This window comes from Gopherus flavomarginatus, chromosome 3 (genome assembly GCF_025201925.1).
Source record: "Gopherus flavomarginatus isolate rGopFla2 chromosome 3, rGopFla2.mat.asm, whole genome shotgun sequence".
Taxonomy (NCBI): Eukaryota; Metazoa; Chordata; order Testudines; family Testudinidae; genus Gopherus; species Gopherus flavomarginatus.
This window is the reverse complement of record NC_066619.1, coordinates 170938882-170951391: the sequence shown is the minus strand read 5'-3', so window position 1 is coordinate 170951391 and position 12510 is coordinate 170938882. Positions and strand designations below refer to the sequence as shown.

Here is a 12510-nt window from a genome sequence, read left to right as displayed (position 1 = left end):
CCCCCTTTATGGGCAAGATAACATTTATTTACCCAAATGGCATTTCACTTAGGCTCTTATTCATGAAATTATTGCTTTGTGTTACGTCTAACCAAGTAGGTCAGCACTTTAATTATATTACACTAATTGGAGTTGCTACATTTTAGGTCACTTCACCAGCTTTTTAATGAGTTCCATATTTCCTTATTTAAATGGTACAGTATCTGTATAAGACTTCCCACTGGTGCTAACAAATACTAGGGAATTTGACTGTATTGGAGATGTGTACTGTACAGAACAGTTTTAAATTAAGAGGAGCACAATAGTACAGCCTTGAGGTCATGACAAGTATTGTATACAAAGGAGTCGGATATTGAAAGTATCCCTCCGCTCTCTTTCTGAGATAGAAAAAGTGAATGGTTCTCAGTCTGAATGTTTTTATTTTTCCCTTATGGAATAACTATTTTTTAAGAGAGACTGTATTAGAGGACTGAGAGTAATACAGGTGATTGGTTATTGGGCTGCAGAGCCTTCCACACTAATATTATGGGTTCAAATCTGGCCAAGATCAGTAATGACCAAAAGTTATTTTGTAATGTTTGTATAATGGTCTGTATGAAATGTTGGCAGTCTCAGTCCAGTTGCTAATGAACAGATATAAAGCAATAGTAATCAAATGCTATTCAGATGTTACTGCAATAGTTCTGGCCAGCATGACACTAGTAACACAGAAGTAATTCTATAGACAGAGTTTTGGAGTAGTTCTAGGACACTGTAATACGATTGTCAGCAGGGATTTTATTCTTATATTACAATCTAAACACAACAGAACAATAAAGCAACATTAAGACTTGAAGCTCAAAACCCAAAGAAGTAAGTGAGTAGCAAAGTCTCACATCTAATAATTTCAGCATTAGCACATTCATATGTTTTCCTTCAATTCTGTTCTCTAGGGATAACACAGTAGTCATAAAGAAAGACAAGGCTGCCAAGTCCCCCACATTTTGCAGGAGTTCCTGCCTCTCACAGTTCTCTTCCACCTTCCTACATTTCCAGTCATCAGGGATTAAGCACCGTCGGTACTGAGTGCTCTGCACTCTGTGAAGCCTCTGAAAATTGCCTGTGTCACAGTCAGACTGGAGGAATCTTCCTAAAAGCTGTACAGAGCACTATGCTCAGCATGGGGGTTACTAGAGGGAGGAAGATAATGTGTGGACTTGCAGGTGAAAATGTGGGGGAGATCTTCTGGAAATCAACAGCAGAGGAAGGGAAACCTTAGCATGGCAGAAAGGAAATTAGTAGGGAAAGGGTTGTAGGAGAAGATGGACAAAAGTGGGAGGCAAATGGAGGAGGGAAGGAGAGGATGATGACTATAGAAAAAGAGCAAAGGAAGTTGACAGAAAAGAGAAGGAAGTGAAGGTTAGAAAACAGAGGAAGGAGAAATGAAGTGTAATAACAGCGGGAGTAAAAGTACAGTGAGACCAGGAGATAGAAAACAGCAAACAGAAAGCACTAAAAATTGAGAAAGGAGAGGCAGAGACTGAAGGAAACAAAGAAAGATGGAGAAAATCCATCCCACCAGAAACACTGCTTCTTGTCAGTCACAGACAGGAAGTGTTGCCTCCAGGAAAGCCAATTCAGGTATCAAGAAGTGGCAGGGAGAGACTGAGTCACCTGGCCTAAGGTAGGAAAACAAAAGAAAGTAAACAAGACAAAGGTATCCAGTGATAAATCTTCCTCCTCTTCTCCCCCTCCCCCCTCTCCCAAAATATAATCTGTAAAATACTGAAGTGGTTTTTTAGGCCAAATATTCTTGTTGGTGAAATGAAAAGTAAGATACTTTTAAGTGTTTTTTCCTCTGTCAGAATCAGCCTTCCATAGAAAAAGGTTATGGCTATTTTAAACTACATTTGATCTGAGAAACTTTACAGTATAAAGCACATGTATGTGCTCATTTTGCAAGCAGCCTGTTCTTGGTAACTCAGGCAATGTTGCTTTCTTCAAGGTGTTAATTTACAATTGCAAGTTCTCTTCATATAAAAGGTGTGAAACCATTCCTGATCACCTTAGCATTTGCACTTCTGAAATACCAACAAAGCAAAACCTTGTTCTAGTTTCATGGATACAATGAGAAGAATCATTGAGGATGGATTCTCTGTACAGATTTGTCAGCTTTATATAATAAATAGTAACTATAACTCTGGAAAGTAAATACGCAAATCTGTAACTATTTCTACAGTACTTAAGAATTTTAAAGGAGGGAAATATATCAGAAGACCAATCTGATATGCATGTCAGAATAATGTGGTTTATGCCTACAGCAAAATGTCCTGTGACATTTATATTTAGAGCAGTGACAATGAAAGTCACTCACGTGGGAAAGTGCACTCATTAATAAGATTCTTCCAAGGAACACGCTACCAGGAAAATACTATACAAACAGGAGTCAGCCTCACAATGTTTCCCCATTCACTAGATTTCTAATAGAAACTGGCTTTCAAAATGCTAGCATGACAGAGTATAATCTGGACTGATGAACCTGGGATGCCGTTTACACTGCTTTGCTTTGAGCTACCATTCCTGGTCTGCTCACACACAGCCTTCAGCATGTAAATTAATCCCAGTTGTATTGTGTGAGTGCTATAGTCAGCCAGTTTTGAATTACGCTGCAGAGCAACACCAGCAAATTCCCAGTCTTTCCCCCAGAAAAGTGCATCTTATACTGCCCAGATCTCTCCTGGACATTAAAACTCGCATAAAGTTTGTTATGCACAAACCCTGTTATCCCAAATGGTGTTTCCCAAACACACTGGTTTAGATAAAACAATAAAACAAATGTGTTAACTACAGAAATATAGGTTTTAAGGGACTACAAGTAATGAGGCATAAAAGTCAAGACTGATTACAAGAAAAAAGTAAAATGAAACTGAATTCTCTAACTTGTTGAGTCAGGCATTAAAGCAAAGTCTCTCTCACTACATGTTGTGGCAATCTTAGGGTACGTCCAGACTACCTGCCGTATTGGTGGGTAGCGATCGATTTTTCGGGGATCGATATATTGCGTCTCATCTTGATGTGATATATCGGTCCCCGAACGCTCTCCTGTCGACTCCGGAACTCCACCGGAGCGAATGGCGGTAGCGGAGTTGACACGGGGAGCTGCAGACGTCGATCCCGCACCATGAGGACCCGAAGTAAATCGATCTAAGATACTTTGACTTCAGCTATGCTATTCACAAAAGCTGAAGTTGCGTATCTTAGATCGATACCCCCTCTCCCAGTGTAGACCAGCCCTTACAGGCTGAAGTCCTTTCAGTCAGGATTCCTCTCCCAGTACAATGCTACTTCCTTTGTTCGTCACATGTTGTCAATGCCGTGGGTAGACAGGGAGGGAGAGATCATTTGGGGCATCTGTTCTCCCTTCCTATAGTTAATTCTCTTCTTGGAGAATCTTCTCCAGCTGAGGTTCAGGAGACAAAGACAGCTGTTCCTCTGTCAAGATGTAGATTTTTGCCCACATCCTCTTTCCTCCTAAAGAATGGCCACTTAACAAGGTGATGGTCCATTTGATTTTGACACCTGGCTGAGGCTCTGGCTAGCCTTTTGTCTCTGGAGAACTGGTTTGTGACTGCTTTCCAGACTTGTGACATGTCTTAGTAGATATCGTATAGTAGATTCTGATAACTTAACATACAGTGTTACCACAGATACTTTAACAGGGCCATACTGATTAGCAAATTATGAGTTTTCAAATGATACCTTACAGGCATACTTTGTACAAGATTTATCATAGTTCTATAAAATGGGTGAACATAGGGGTACAGACTGTCACAGGTAGGTAGCTATTTAAAACACATAGAACAAATCTGTCTTTCAATATCAAGATCTCAGCAATAATTTGATAAACATTTAATTGAACAGGATGTTCAATAGCAAGAGCTTGATTACCCTCTCAAATCAGTGAAATTCCACGGAAATGTATGGAGTTACTCCTGGTTTACACCACTGTGAGAATGAAATCAGGCCTTTAGTATAAGACACAATATGTACCTTGACGGTGATACCCAGTTCTAAACACTGGAGTTGTATTACTTCTTCTATTACTTGCATAGGATCCACAGAATTTTAGACTTTGTAAACATCCTTCTGTGTCTGGACTAGTGTGCAGTTTAAATAGACACTATACACATGCAGAGAAGAGAGACTTAGGGGCAGGGTAAATGTGCAGTGGAATGTGGCTCACCTCTTACAGCTCCCTGATTGTTATATATGATACATTTATCATTATTTAAAAGAGGATATTTATGATCAAGCTTGCAGAACATACATTTTGTAGAAAGATTCGCAATAATTAAGTCTGCATTTAGGAAAGAATATAGCAAATATGGTTAGGGATTAAAACTAATCATTCTTGCTTTTCTCTTTTTAGTGTGCAGATGCTAATAGAAATTAAGAGAAGGAATAGAACTTTACCACCACACATGAGATTCAAGTGAAAGGATCTAATTCTGAATTCACAAATGATCAGGACATCACAATAAAAATCATGGCCATCACTCACACCAGATTTTTAAATAGAATAAGTTACATCCCTACATACTCAGAAGTTACAAGGTATTCCCAAGAGTCAATTACAGCATGAGTGCAGATAACCAATTGAATTAGGAAACCATTCACCAAGTACATTACTAGATACTCTATTTTAACAGCTAGTTTGCCAAGGATTAGTTATTACTAAAGGCAAATCAGTTGCATCTTGGGATTTGTCCCAGTTTTCCTCTGTTCTTACATGCCTTTTTAAAATTTGACCTCATACGTCAAAACTTCACCCTCACAGAGGTCTGAGGGTATGGGTACACTTCACACTACTGGTGGCAGCATGTAGTATATGTATAGTACACGCAGCAGTGAAAAGCAAGCTGTGCCCACACTGTGCTATGTAGATACATGTGTCAGTGAACGACTATGGTAGTGGGGAAAGTCTTCAGCAGCTCCTCATTGCTGGAGCCTTTCACTACATGGAGGAAAGGCTCTGGAAGAGGGAGGCAGTGGGGAAACCTCCCTGCCAGAGCCTTCCTCTGTGGCAGGGAAGGGCTCCAGCAGCAAGCAGGCAGTGGGACACTATCCTGCTAAAAACAACAGTGTAAACAGAGGCATGGCTTGGGCAAGATGAGAGCCATGGAGAATATGTACTCGCGTACATACCAACACCCATCAGGCATGTTTTTACTCTACTCACCTAAGCTATGTCTCACAGCTACACACTGCTATTTATACCCATGCTAGGGCACTTACATGCGAATATAAACTACACATTGCTAAAAGGAGCATGCAGCGTAGATGTACCTTAGACTACCAGAGTCTGATAGAAACACTATTTATACAAGTTGCAGAGCACTGGATAATGGGTCCATGTCTTCCAGTTATGGGTTTGATTCTGATCTCGTCTTTGGTATAAATCCTTAAGTAACCATGTTTTTGTACAGTTACTTGGGATTTTCACCCATGTAACTAAACAGAATCTGGGCCCACGAAACAATGAACATCCCTGCAATATTAGAGTTCAGCATGCAGAGAGATTTAGTCACACATAGTTCCCATTTAAGTTAACAGGAATTTGTGTAGCTAAATCTTTGCACATTACACTGAGAATTTACCCTGCATCTTACACCAAGACTCCCTGTTATAAAAGAGGCAGCGGTGATAAACATTATTTCTCCTTCGACATATTATTGCATTCTCAAGACATTGCTGGCGTTGTCTCCTCATCACTATAGGGCTGGCACAACGTAGAATACCAGCAAGGAAGATAATATACGTCCGTCACTGTAGCTCTAGTGCACTTTTAATATTATCTGCTTTCATTTAAACTTCTGCCATTTACTAGCTTCAAGGTTGTGTAATAAACAGATACAACTGCAGCTGAACTTGGAGACAAGGACACCATTTGTACCTGAGTTTCACCAGAGGTTATTCAATTAACATATCTACAGGTAGAGGCATATTTTATAGATACAATAAAAAAAATTTAGATCTCCATCCCATTGTCAATATTCCTGTGTCCCCATAAAGCAGTTCAATAGCAAAGTAATCAAATTCTTTTCGAGCTATTCTCATTTAATGATCTGTTTTTCATTTTAAAGATAAAAACTTTACATTTATGTAAGATCCAAAAGGCTCCTGTAATAAAGTCAACCACCTCTTGAGAACCTCCTCATGGCCTGAAGTGACATTGGTGTACCTTGCCTCAGTTTCTCCTTCACTCAGCCTCCTCCATGACTACACAAAGGCTTGTGACACAACACCCCACCCCTTCCTGGGATCTGGTTTATTAGCATAAAACAAACCCAAAATAAAGTCTCTTCCACACCAGTCTCAGGCTGGCACAGCCCCACCTCCCTGAGGTCTGGTCTGTCTGCTTTTAATTTTCCAGGGTGGGCACAGCTTTTCAGCCCTTCGCAGGCTCTGATCAGCCATTCCCCTCAGCCCACCCTAGACTCCTTGAAACACTCCCTGCTCTCTTCTGAGCATCCACGGTCAGGCTTTCCTATCTGGAGTCCTTCCCTCTTTTTTATCTCTGCAGAAACTTCCAGGCATTTGTGCCTGGAGTTTTTCCACATGCTCAGTGTCCAAGTGACCCTTCAGGCCCAAATCTTTCCCAGGACCAGCTCCTTTAAACACTTTGGTCAGATTCACAAAGGAGACTTATGCTTTGCAATCCTCTGCACTCTGCATCCAGACACTGTGCCATCCAATGGAATTAGGTACAATGCATAGGGAGAGTTGGGCACCTAAGAATGGGCTTCACAGAAGCTAGCACAATGAACACAGAGCGGCCTACGCAGACAAAAAATCGTAGAAATGTAGGGCTGAAAGGGACCTCGAGAGGTCATCTAGTCCTTCACCCCTGCTATGCTGAGGCAGGACCAAGTAAACATAACCACCCCTGACATGTTGGTATAACCTGTTTTTAAAATCCTCCAGTGATGGGGGTTCCACAACATCCCTAGGTAACCTGTTTCAGTGCTGAACTATCCTTAGAGTTAGAAAGTTTTTCCTAATACCTAAACAAAATCTCCCTTGTAGTAGATTAGGCCCATTACTACTTATCCTACCTTCAGTGGACGTGGAGAATAATTGATCACAGTTCTCATTATAACAGCCTTTAACATATTTGAAGACTATTATTGTAAGGATCTGCAGGACTAGAAGCTGGGGCTGCAGCCTGGGGCAGCTAACATTCCCACATCACCATCAGGAGGCCACTGGAGCACTGTGGAGATTAGGTGCCACAGGAAGTATCACCCAAAGGGACCAGAGAAACAGCACTCTGTAGCCTTCTGATTGGTCCATGGTCACTATTTAACTGTCGAGGATGGCCCAGGAAGTTGTCTGGGTAACCATGTAGACTTCTGGCCTGCTGTGACGCCACACCATACCTTTCTTGCTAATCTCCAGTCTCTGACCCCAGCCTGATTCTCACCATGACTCTTGCCTCCTGGTTCTAGCCTGGTAGCCCTCTCTGGTCTCTGACTCTGGGACTGACTCTTGCCTATTTGACCATGGCTCTAGCGATTACTCTGATCTCTGATTGCTGACTGCTGTCTTGTGATAGTCCTTGACTTGGTAACTGCTAGGCTAGATTGCCTATGGCCTGGTCTCTTACACTTATCATGTCCCCCCTTCAGTCTTCTTTTCTCAGGACTAAACATTCCCAGTATTTTTAACCTTTCCTCATACGTTGTTTTTTTCAAAACCTTTTATCATTTTGGTTGCTCTCCTCTGGACTCTCTCCAGTTTGTCCACATCTTCATAAAGTGTAGTGCCTAAAACTGAACATACTACTCCAGCTGAGACCTCTCCACTGCTGAATAGACACATTTACCTCCTGTGTCTTACAAACAACACTTGTCTTTGGTATAAAGATTAATACACCCCAGAACGATATCAGCCTTTTTCACAACTGCATCACGTTGTTGGCTCATTTTCCATCTGTGATCCTCTATAATCCCCCACTCCTTTTCAGCAGTACTACCACCTACCCAGTTATTCCAGGGTGAAGTACTTTGTTTGCCTTTATTGAATTTCATCTGGTTGTTTTCAGACCAGTTCTCCAATTTGTCAAGGTCATCTTGAATTCTAATCCTGTCCTCCAAAGTGCTACCAACCCCTCCTAGCTTGGTATTATCTGCACATTTTATAAGCATACCCTCCCCTCCATTATCCAATATTTTAGTGAAAATGTTGAATAGTACTAGACCCGGGCCGGACCTCTGTGGGATCCTACTAAATACATCCTCCCAGTTTGACAGCGAACCACTGATAACTACTTTTTGAGTACTATTTTTCAACTTGTTACACAGTAATTACTTTATAGTAATTTAATCTAGACCACATTTCCCTAGCTTGCTTATGAGAATATTGTCACAGTTCAGGGCCAGTATCCCCCTCCTTCATGGTCCAGCAAGGTCACCCACTCTAGGCTTCTGGCTCCCCAGTTGCTGCCTCTCCTGGATGGAGACACATGCCTCTCTCCCTTCTGAAAGGGGTATTTCCAGGTTGCATAATCCCCAGACTACACTGTAATATCTTCAGCAAAGGACAAGCAGCCTAAGCTGGCTGCTTTTGCCATCTCTTTAGAGACGATATACAGTGTAATTGCCAGAGATACAAGATACCACACTGATACAGAGATACAAGTTACCACACAGTTTAATCAGGCTCTGCTGACTTGAATACACATAACTTTACTTTACCTGTTTTTTTCCTACTCTAGCTTGCATTTCCTCCTTTAGGTTATTAAGTATCTGGTCATAATTAACCTTTTTAGTGAAGACTGAAGCAAAATAGACATTAAAACCTTTGCTTTCTTGATGTCATCTGTTGTTAGCTCTGCTTTCCCACTAAGTAGTGCACCTGCACTCTCCTTCATCTTTCTCTTGCTCCGAATGTATTTACAGAATATCTTCTTATTGCCTGTTATGTTCCTTGTTATGTTCCTCATGAGTTAAGTGAAACTCATTTTGTGCTTTAGCCTTTTTGACTTTGTCCTTATATGCTTGTGCTATTCTTTTATACTCTTTTTTAGCTATTTGTCTATGTTTCCACTTTATTGTAGGATTTTTTTTTATTTTTTCTGGTCCTTAAAGAGCTCGCAATGGAGCCATGTTGGCCTCTCATTCTTCTTCAAAGCTTTCCTTCGCATTGAAATGATTTGCTATTGTGCCTTTATTTTTGACTACAAGAAATTGCCAGCTCTTCTGTGCTCCCTTTTCCCTCAGATTTTCTTCCCCTGGGACCTTATCTACCAATTCCGAGTCTAATGTCTTCTTTTTTGAAGTCCATTGTCCTTATTCTGCTGCTCACTCTTTCCTTTCCTTAAAATCATGAAAGCTGATTATTTCATGATCACTTTCACTCAAATTGCCTTCAATCTTCAGATGCACAACCAATTCCTCCCAGTCACTCAGAATCAAATCTAAAATATTGTTTCCCTGCTCACTTTGTCCACTTTCTGAAACAAGAAGTTCTCCCTAATGCACTCCAAGAACTTATTGCACATTTTGTGTTTTATACTACTAGGTCTTGTGTGTTTGGGTTTTTCTGTTATTTGTTCTAGAAATTCCTCCTCCACCTCTTCCTCCTGAGTTGGTAGTCTATAGTGGACCCCTACGGTGATTATGGTTATGGCAGTGCCCTGGGAGGTAGGTGATGAAATTCAAGTTCCTTCTTCATGACGCAGAGTGGGGATCTGAACATGGATCTCCCATGTCCTGGATGAGTGCTCTAACTAGTTGGGGGGCACCATCTCCTCCTCCTCAGTCATCTCTTGTATGGGTTTATGTATGCTCTGAGCACATCTATCGGGTGAGGCCCCAAAGGCAACTTAGGAGGGGGAACGCCTAGTTTGTGAATTCCACTGGGGCTTATGCATGAGATGTGCCAAGCTGCTGGATTGCCAGGATTTAGGTGGTTGAAATGTAGGTGCCTCAGGGACTCTTGGCATGGAATGTTTAATTAAAATGGCACAATTTGGTACACTACAAACAACATACCAATGAAGTTTGAATAAGGTTGTCTTTGCCATAGTACCTGTGCTAGATTCAATGCACTGTGATGGAAATGTCAGTCCTCTACCACTGCAACAGCAACAGTAACTCTTAAGCAGTTTAAATGACAGTATCTATTGAAATGGCAAGGGAATGAAGGTAGGAAAAATGTAATTACCCCAAATGGAACATAGGATATTTAATGATAAAAGTCAGCAGCAAGCTGATTGTATAACTGTCGTAAGTGACCGACTCTCCAACAGACAATGACCATTTACAACATTTAGGGGCACTTGCTCAGAAATATTGTCACAGCTACCGCTGGATTGTGAAAAATGTCATGCAAGGGCCTCTTCTTTTTCAGGAGGGTTAACATGACTTACTCCAAAGTAATATAAAGGGACACCGAAGACTTTCTCAAAAATCACACACCAACCTTACCAACAGGGGCATCCAAAGATATGTTCAAGTTTATTCATGCAAAATTGATGGAAGGTATTTGGGAAATGTTTGCATATTAACTCATTCAGATCTAGAATGTTATCCTTGGACAACCAAAATAAAAGCATGCATGAAAAATATAAATTAGAAGATCAATTTACCAAAAAAAAAAAAATTGGATGGAGGAACTGGCCAGGAAAGCAAGACATCTGCACTGTCTGGATATTAGTAAAAGACAACATAGATATGGGTTTGTGATCACTGTTGTAACCACTGTGATAAATTTGCAGAAAATATTGTACAAGGGTTGCTGACTGAGGTGTCTATGAAAAGGTTATATTGTGCTGGTTATGATTATACTATCTGTATGAATGTATCATTTTTGTATGTGAAGTTATAAGTATTGGCTCTATACTTGGATTTTAAATGTTGGCTCCTGGGGTAACACCCACAAGGCAGCTAGCCAGCACATCTGGAAGGAACTGTTCAAATTAAGTGGTTCATCAAGAAACACTTGGTTGACAATGGACTATGGAAGACACCCACTTACACTGAGTGGACTGTCATGTAAACTTGCTGTCTGGAGTGTATGTAATGGCTTCCCGCAAGGACTGAGGGGAAATTCGACATGAACGTGTGACTTGCCCGTGTAATTCCAAACTCCATCTTGGTGCTGTAATTTCCCACAATAAGAACAATGGGATGCCCTTCACATAGCGAAAGCTATAAAAGGCCCTGAAAACACCTCCATTTTGTCTTCAATTCTGCTTCTTACCTCTGGAGGAACTTTGCTAAAAACTGAAGCAGAAGACTAAATAAACCGAACAGAAGACTAAATAACCCATCTGAGCTGTGGATGAATTCCAGAGACTTGACTTAAGTCAGCTGTTTATTCCATTACTGCTACAAGCCTAAACCAATAACTTTGTCCTCACTGTATGTAATTAATTCCGTTACCCAATTTTAACTCTTTCTTTCTTTTCTTTTTATAAATAAACCTTTAAATTTTAGATACTAAAGGACTGGAATCCGTGTGCTTTTTTGAGTCAGATCTAAGTTCTGTATTGACCTGGGTGTGTGGTTGGTCCTTTGGGATCAGAAAAACCTATTTGATGAGACTGATTGTAAAGAACCACTCATTTCTGAATATAGTGTTTTTGGTGGTAATATACAAACTGGAATGCCTGAGAAAACTGCCATCATATTTTCTTGTCAGCCAGTGTGGTGAAACAGCAGTTTACTTTCGTGGTTGGTTTGGTATATCTTATTAAAAATAACCACCAGTTTTGGGCTGTGTTTGCCCTATTTCTCAGCAGTTCGTCCCAAATTTGGCATTGTCAGTTGTGACCTACTAAGGCTCAGTTACAGGGTGTCATCATAATGATAGCACTGCAGCACAAAGCAACTTGCTATCTATCATAATAACCTCACATATACACTGAAGCAGAGAGGTGACACAACAGAATCTTCAGGTGAGAACCCTTGGAGTGGGTGACCAATTATCCAAGAATACTTGCTCACACCTCTCAGGAAAGAAAGAACAGAGCTGCCAAAGAACAGACCCACCATTCTGACAGGTCCTGGAAGCATGCCCGCAGCACCCTGTGGTCATCAGTATCAAGGGCTTCTTGACAGATCTAAGAAAATCTGACAGGACTCCTAATCTTCCTTCATTGCCAGGAGGAAATCAGTGACCAAGATTACTAATTAAATCACTGTAGAGTACCCAGACCTAAAACGTGGCTGATAGGTAATTAGAGGTATCCAGACGGTGCTGCAGAAATCTTGCCACAACCTTTTCAACCTTCCCCACCAACAAGGAAGGTTTGAGAAAAAGGACTCAACATTGAGCCTGGCTACAAAACCTTTGCACTGCTTATGCTACCAGCTGGGGATTCTGCTGGTGCAGGGGGCAGAGCAGGAGTAAATCAGGGATGTGGCTAGACCATGCTGTGCTCCAGCAATGTTTAAAAGGCAGACCACCACCTGGGGCACTGTCATAAGCAGATAGTTAAGGGTTAATGTCTCTTTTACCTATAAA

The 12510-nt window shown here is 41.0% G+C and overlaps 1 protein-coding gene across 4 annotated transcripts in view; it reads right to left on the bottom strand.

Annotated features, from left to right (window-relative positions):
- ELOVL6 (ELOVL fatty acid elongase 6) overlaps positions 1-12510 on the bottom strand; it is a 125213-nt gene that overhangs the window by 42640 nt on the left and 70063 nt on the right. Inside the window, exon 1 of one of the 4 annotated variants that reach the window (XM_050944068.1) lies at positions 1559-1648. The exons of the other annotated variants lie outside the window; for them this stretch is intronic. The gene's annotated coding sequence lies outside the window, so the exon portion shown is untranslated. Of the gene's footprint in view, positions 1-1558; positions 1649-12510 lie in introns of those variants that run through there. 4 annotated transcript variants of the gene reach the window in all.